General features: G+C 42.1%; 2 protein-coding genes across 2 annotated transcripts in view; one reads left to right on the top strand and one right to left on the bottom strand.

The window, feature by feature from the left end:
* Window positions 1–7,500, top strand: part of LOC125030002 (rRNA methyltransferase 1, mitochondrial-like) — a 335,483-nt gene that overhangs the window by 81,851 nt on the left and 246,132 nt on the right. Inside the window, exon 2 of the mRNA XM_047620211.1 lies at window positions 6,445–6,448. The gene's annotated coding sequence lies outside the window, so the exon portion shown is untranslated. The remainder of the gene's footprint in view (window positions 1–6,444; window positions 6,449–7,500) is intronic.
* The window catches only part of LOC125030001 (developmental regulatory protein wetA-like), a gene marked incomplete at its 3' end in the record, with an annotated part of 272,480 nt that overhangs the window by 61,297 nt on the left and 203,683 nt on the right, over window positions 1–7,500 (bottom strand).

Here is a 7,500-nt window from a genome sequence, read left to right on the forward strand (position 1 = left end):
TGATTTACAGTTGTAGATAAACGCTATGGCGCAAAACCTTAAACAACATCGGAGTTACATTTTGAGAAGTCAGGCAAGTGATTAAATGTAAGGAGAATCGCGTGTCTCTAGATAGTTTCAAATCTTGCTTGAGAAAACGTTTTCTTTTGATCGAAATCAGCGAGAAAGAGAGAGAGAGAGAGAGAGAGAGAGAGAGAGAGAGAGAGAGAGAGAGAGAGAGAGAGAGAGAGAGAGAGAGAGAGAGAGAGAAAGAGAGAGAGAGAGAGAGAGAGAAAGTGAGAGAGAGAGAGAGAGAGAGAGAGAGAGAGAGAGAGAGAGAGAGAGAGAGAGAGAGAGAGAGAGAGAGAGGGGGGGGGGGAGAAAGTGAGAGAGAGAGAGAGAGAGAGAGAGAGAGAGAGAGAGAGAGAGAGAGAGAGAGAGAGAGAGAGAGAGAGAGAGAGAGAGAGAGAGAGGAAAGATTATAATCAAAGTCGCTCTTTACAGACTTCTCCTTATTCGTACATGTTCCTTATCCCTTCTTTGGATACCCTCCTTCCTTATTCGGACATTCTTCCATCTTTAGATAGACAACTCATCCCTTATTCGGACAATCCCTCACTGCCTTATTCGGCCATTCCTCCCTCCCTTATTCGGACATTTCTCCCCTAATCGGATTTTTTTTTTTTTTAATTCGCACTTTCCTTAAAACGCCGTTCTTATTCGCACCCCAGTCCCTCGCTCAGGCCTTTCCCCCTTTGAGATTATAATACAAGCGCCCTAAGAGAGAGAGAAGGTTCATGCCGGCGCTCTCTCGTCCGGGATAATGACGCAGCAATGGCAGTGCCGCGGAACCGTCGTTAATGAAGTGCCAATGCCACTTCCGGTTCAGAGAGCGGATTCCGTCGACACTTTTGACATGTGGCACTTTGGCGGCACGAATTAGGGAGTGACGGAGACGAATGGAAGGCGTAAAGGATGAGGAGGATAATAGAAGGAAGGAAGGAAGGAGCGGGGGGAGGAGGAGGGGGAAGCAGGAAGGGGGAGGGGGAGGAGTAAAATCGGGGAAGGGGGTGGGGGCGAAAGAGAAAATTATGGAAGAAGAAGAACTCACTTATAAAAAATATTTTAAGTGAGTTAAAAGACAGGAACGGCAGAGGAAAGTGTTAAAAGAGAGACAGATACAGAGACAAAGATAGATAGACATATACATACATAGACAGACAGACAGATTAACTATAGAGAAGAAAGAGAGAGAGAGAGAGAGAGAGAGAGATGGCAAGAAGGAAAAGAAAAAAGAGAGGGTACCAAAAATGTAAAATGGACAACGTGAAAATCTGGTACGAGGATGAGCCGAGATAGGAAGAAGAGATAATAACTATGATCATATGGCAGACAGAGAGAAGGATGGAAAGATAAGAACAGATAAGATGGGTCGGGATAAGGTCACAAAGAGATGGAAATAGGTCGATGGGGGAGGTTGGGGGCAAGGGCGGGGGGAGGGGGGGGGGGTACAGGTCAAGAAGAGGTGAGGTTTCACATGTGTAGTGGGGTGGGGGGGTTGGGGGGTGAATGGAGGGTGGGGGAGGGAGGCAGAGGAAGAAGGAAATGAGGGAGGGTGACGCTAAACGAAGTGGAAATGACGGACGAAAAGAATTTTGAACTCAAAAGGGAAAATAATATGACGAGGATAAAAAAATAATGATAATGATAATAGTAATAACAACAGAAACAACAACAATTACAATAATAAAGATAATAATAATAATAATAACAATAATAACAATAAACAATAAAATAAACAATAAATATAATAATATAAATAATAACTATGTGGAATTAAGAAGAGGAAAAATAATAAGAGAATAAGATACAGAGCGAACCAAGAAAAGGACAAAAAAATATATGAACAATGGAAGACAAGAGACAAAAAAAAAAGAAAAAAAGAAGATATAACCTCCGTGTCGAGAATATTACGAATTATCATTATTTTTTTCTAATGTCTGCTAGAATTCACACGTTAACGAAGAGCCATACAAGACCCATCTCTTTGGTAAATTGTGTTCAAACTTTGCGCATTCTGTACTTCATCTGGATAAAAGAAAATGGCGTCCGCGCTGGTGGAGGAGCGTGTAGAAAACGAGGCGTGGTTTTTAAATCTGAATCTTATTTTGATCAATGCATTTATTAATCTCTTAAAATAGTTTTTTCTGTTTATCATCTATGTGTTTATATTTCGTGCATTTTTACTGCTCTAGAAAAATAATATAAAGCTAAAAAAACAAACAAAAACAAAATTCCTTTTCACCTTTTAAAAAATATATATAACGATTTCCAAAACGATCTTAAACGCAATTAAGACCAACATTCCTAACTCGAACTGCTTAAAGAAAAGAAAAACACGAAAAAAAACCCATATAAAACACACATAAACATTACCCTGAAAACATCTACTTGAACCGCACATATGAGCACCACTAATTATACATTTCCGGATGCAGTCTACCATTCTATTCTTGTATCGACTGTTAATACATCCTGCCGAACCATTTCCCCCGCCCTACATCCGCAAAAGGGTATTATCATTATTAGTTGTAATATTAATGGTGTATTATTATCATTGTTACAGTTATGATCATTATTGGGGTTGTTATGCTCATCTTCATCGTCGTCCTTGTTATTGTAATTATTATCATCATTATCATAATAATGCTAATGATAATGGTAATAATAATAATTATAATGAAAAGAATAATTATGATTATTATAATCATTATTATCATTATCTTTAGAATCATTATCATTATTGTCATTATCATTACGATCATTATCATTATTATTTATCATTATCATTATCATATCATTATCATTATCATCATTATCATTACTAGCATCTATACTACAAACTATCATTATCATTATCATCATCATTATCATTACTAGCATCTATACTACAAACTATCATTATCATTATTATTATCACCATCACTATCGCCATTATTATTATCATTCTCGTTATAACCATTAGCATTTTTATCACCATCATTATCATCATCACCACTATTATTATCATCATTATTATCAGCATCGTCATCATTATTATCATTATCGTTATCATTACCACCCGTTTTCCCTTCACCGTTTTCACCGTCGACCTCCGCCGGCCGCGCCAACTTTGTCAATCGGCCACTTTCTTGTCGACTTCCGGCGGCGGAAGTAGGGAGAGGAAGGGACGGTGAGGAGGAGGATGAGGGAAGGGGAGGGAGGGGGGTGCTGCGGGTAGGGAGGAGAGAACGAAAGGGGCGGGGGGGGGGGGGGGGGAGGGCTCCTCTAAATCTTTCTTCAAGATCTTGTGATTATCTTGCGATGCTCTCAATGCACGCAAACCTGTATATGTATCAATATGTCCTGTATGTCTGTCTGCCTACCTCTGTGTGTGTATATGTGTGTGTGTGCGTGTGTGTGTGTGTGTGTGTGTGAAAGTATACATATACAGTATTTGTATATACATATATACACAGAAATAGTCAAACCTAAGCATATTCTGCGTATATTCTCATAATTATTACCCCTTAAGATTCTTGCCAAATGTCTCCCAAGCAACCGCGACATCCCTGCCCTTCACCTTCCTTATTCCATTAATCTTAACCCATTCGCCCCATGTGGCAAGAATACATGCCATGCCCACTGCCATACACGTTTATTTATTGTATTTACACATAGATGGCTCTACAAGTTCTTAATCACTACCTCTCTCACCTGTTTAACCTTTTCTTTCACTTTAAGAAAGTTTTTTTTTTGTATAATTTTATTGTCTAAAATATTTTAATGACAAATTAATAATCATAACATCAATAACAATAATAACAGTATCGATAGCAATGGTATTAATTTTCCCGCCAATTCAAGGAAAGGGGAAATCAGGATCGGTCACGAGGGCCTACTGATAGACTCCTTGCCGGCTGAGCACATGTGGAGCCATCTGTATGTAACAAAATTCACCAAAAAACTACAGGGGAACAGGACATAAATCCGGGGCGTATAGGTTAATTCCCTTCCCTTCCTCTCTCCTTCCATTATTCGTAGAAAGTTCGGTTTGTGTCTTATATCCTCCTTTTCTCCCCGAAGAAAGAGAAAGAAAGAACGAAAAGAAGAAGAAAAGAAAAAGAAAAAACAGAAAACAAAAATATTGCCACATTTTTTTTTTCCTCGCCCAGAAGACGGGCGGAAAAAAAGACATTCGAGAGAAGTCGCATTTACATAAGAATCGTTATTTCCGCCATTTCAAGGATAATTATGCATAAAAAGGGAAGTTAGACTGACATTCAATCTGCCTTTTTTCAGCCGAGGAGACACATGTGTAAGCCTATAAAACGTATTTACACGGCACTGAAACCCACGTTATGGCCGCTCCCGGTGAGACGAACCACATTAAGGCAGACAAGACTGATCTCGGCGCTCTGTGGCTCTCCGTGGGGGATGCTGTGGGGAGGGAGGCGGGGAAGGGGAAGGGGGAGGCAGTGCGGTGTGTGGGGAGGGAAGGAAGGGAAGGAGGCTGTGGGCAGAGCGGGGAGGTGGGAAGGTAGTGGGTAGTGCGGAAGGAATAAGACTTTTTGGCACCGTTTTATTAGTGTATTTAGGAGGAGGAGAAAGAGAAAGAGAAAGAGAGAGAGAGAGAGAGAGAGAGAGAGAGACAGACAGACAGACAGACAGACAGACAGACAGACAGACAGACAGAACTACGGTCAAAAAGATTGTTACGATCGTTTGGACCAACACAACTGGTCGCTTAGCCTAACATGATTAAAACGGATGCGCATACTAAAACGTATCCTGGAATAAATAAACCGCACTAACATACCTAAATATAACAGCATATCTATAATCTCAGTCCAAAAGACCCGCATAACAGCATTGCCAAAATAGTAACATCAAATCAGATTAGATTTTACGACGACAAAAGGAATATAAAAGAGAGAAGGAAAGAATCACATTGTGAATCCGATAAAACTGCTGACAATGAAAAGGGAGGAGAAAGGGGACAGAAGAAGAGGAGGAGGATAGAGGAATGGCAGAAGGAGGAGGTAGATAGAATTTGAAGGAGGGAGAAGGAAGATGGGAAGGACTAGAGGTAGGAAGAGGAAGATTAGGGAAATTGCAGGAGGGAGAGAAAAGGAAATAGAAAAGAGGAAAAAATCGAGACAACGGTGAAGTTAATAAAGGTAATGAATAGAGAGGAGAAGGAAGAGTTGGAGGATGAAGATGAGGAGTTGGTGGAGAAAGAGGAGGAGGAGGAGGAAGAAGAAGAAGAAGAGAGGAGGAGGAGGAGGAGGAGGAGGAGGAGGAGGAGGAGGAGGAGGAGGAGGAGAAGAAGAAGAAGAAGAAGGAGAAGGAGAAGGAGAAGGAGAAGGAGAAGGAGAAGGAGAAGGAGAAGGAGAAGGAGAAGGAGAAGGAGAAGGAGAAGGAGAAAGAGAAAGAGAAGGAGAAAAAGAAGAAAAAGAAGAAGAAGAAGAAGAAGAAGGAAAAGAAGAATAAGAAAGAGAAGGAGAAAAATAAGAAGAAACAGAAGAAGAAGAAAAAGAAGAAGAAGAATGAGGAGGAGGAGGAGATGAAGTACGGGCCACAGGTCAAAGGTTAACAAGACTTTGTATGACTGTCAGTGAGAGTAAAAACAAGACACAGAAGAACAAAAGGAACCGATCTGAATCTCGTGCTGGAAGATGCGAAATAGGATAGACGGAAGAACTTGAGAACAGAAGTCAATAGATAGATTGAGAAAGGAAGAAAGAGAGAGAGAAAAGGAGAGAGAGAGAGAGAGAGAGAGTTAGAGAAAATAAAAGGAAAAAGGCTAAACAGTTGATCGTTCTTTGTTAATGACTTCGTGGTTATGATTGTCACCGTAATCCAGTAAAGAAAGGATGGATAGATTTAAGTTCATTTGTCGGCTAAATCAAAGGCGATTATATATTTTTTTTTATCCAAATACGTTTGTATTGTCTTTTTTCGTTTAATTTTTACTGTAACATACTTTTTTTTTTTTTTTTTTTTTTTTTACTCCAGAAAATACTAGCTACACTGAAGGTCCGCAGGCGCTAGAAGACTACTCGGTGAATCCTGAAGAAGGTGCAGCCAGGGTCCGTACTACTGAGGGCAGGAAGTCTACAATTTAAGAACCCCGCGACGCCCCCAGCAGGAGGAGTAGGTGAATCATTTTGGCAAGCAGGACTCTGGGGAAGTCTCAAGTAGGAGAAGGAGGAGCAGGAGCAGGGGAGTCACGTTTGTACCATAGGCCATGGAGGACGCAGAGGGGTCTCCGGCAGAAGCAGCAGGCGCAGGGGAGTCGCATTTGTGTCACTGGGCAAGCGGGATCCCGAGAAGTCCCCAGCAGAAGAGGCAGGAAGAGAAGAGTCGGGGTTGACGTCGTGGAGCGAGCAGGAGCAGGGACTCGCGCTGGCGTCGCAGGGCAAGCAGGGTCCAGGCGTCCAGACGGTTGGCTGGAAGGTGCGCTGCGGCTCCGCTTCGCCGCTCATGTGGCAACGCCGTAAAAACTAGTACTTTTTGGCCCGCGGGAGAGATTATGTGAGCGTCATTGTGGCTGGCATTAGCTATGGCTGTGACTGCTGTATGTGCTTTATCCGCGACTCCTCGGACCGCGCACGGGGTAGGTCCACTGTCCTTGGTCAGCTCTCCTCATTCCCTCCTTGTCCCCTTCCTTTCAATCTCTCCCACCCCTCTCCCTCCCTCTCTCCTACCATCCCCTCTTCCCTCTCCTCGTTTTTCCCCACCATTCCTCCCTCTCTTCTCCATCCCCTCCTCCAACCCAAGTCAACAACAACAGTGGGATGAGGGAGGAGGACACGCTCTCCCCGGCGCGCGTGTCCCGAATGGATCAGGCGAGGAAGGGCATCGTCGTTCATCGCTGGAGGGGTTCTCGCGCCGCTCGGACCCTTCGTCGCCCCCGCAGGTCCCGAGGGGCGGTTTCCTCCCCAGAATGGCGAAGCGGCTCCTAAATAAGTTTTGGAGTCTCTATTTTTTAAAAACTTATTATTACCATCATCATCATCATCATCATCATCATCATCATCATCATCATCATCATCATCATCATCATCATCATCATCATCATCATCATCATCATCATCATCATCACCATCATCATCATCATCACCACCATCACCATCATCATCATCACTATCATTACCATTATTACTATTATCATTCCTATTACTAACATTATCCCTACGAGATTTCCTTTCCCTTTCCTCCTTTCTTTCCCATCCTATTCATAGCGCAAAAGGAAGGCGAGGCTATAAGATTATTTTACTTAACCGAATCAATGGGAAAAATTTGTGAGTTAACACCTAAAAAAAATCTTGCAGGCAGAAAAAAAAATTCGTTTGCAGAATCACCCATTAACCCTCGACAGCTAACATCACTATATCATGCAGGTAGAGCAGGATTAAATGTAAGAGACGAAAAAAAGACATAGAATAAGACAGCAACAACAACAATAAAAAAATAGTC

The sequence above is a fragment of the Penaeus chinensis genome, chromosome 10, assembly GCF_019202785.1.
Source record: "Penaeus chinensis breed Huanghai No. 1 chromosome 10, ASM1920278v2, whole genome shotgun sequence".
NCBI classification, from domain to species: domain Eukaryota; kingdom Metazoa; phylum Arthropoda; class Malacostraca; order Decapoda; family Penaeidae; genus Penaeus; species Penaeus chinensis.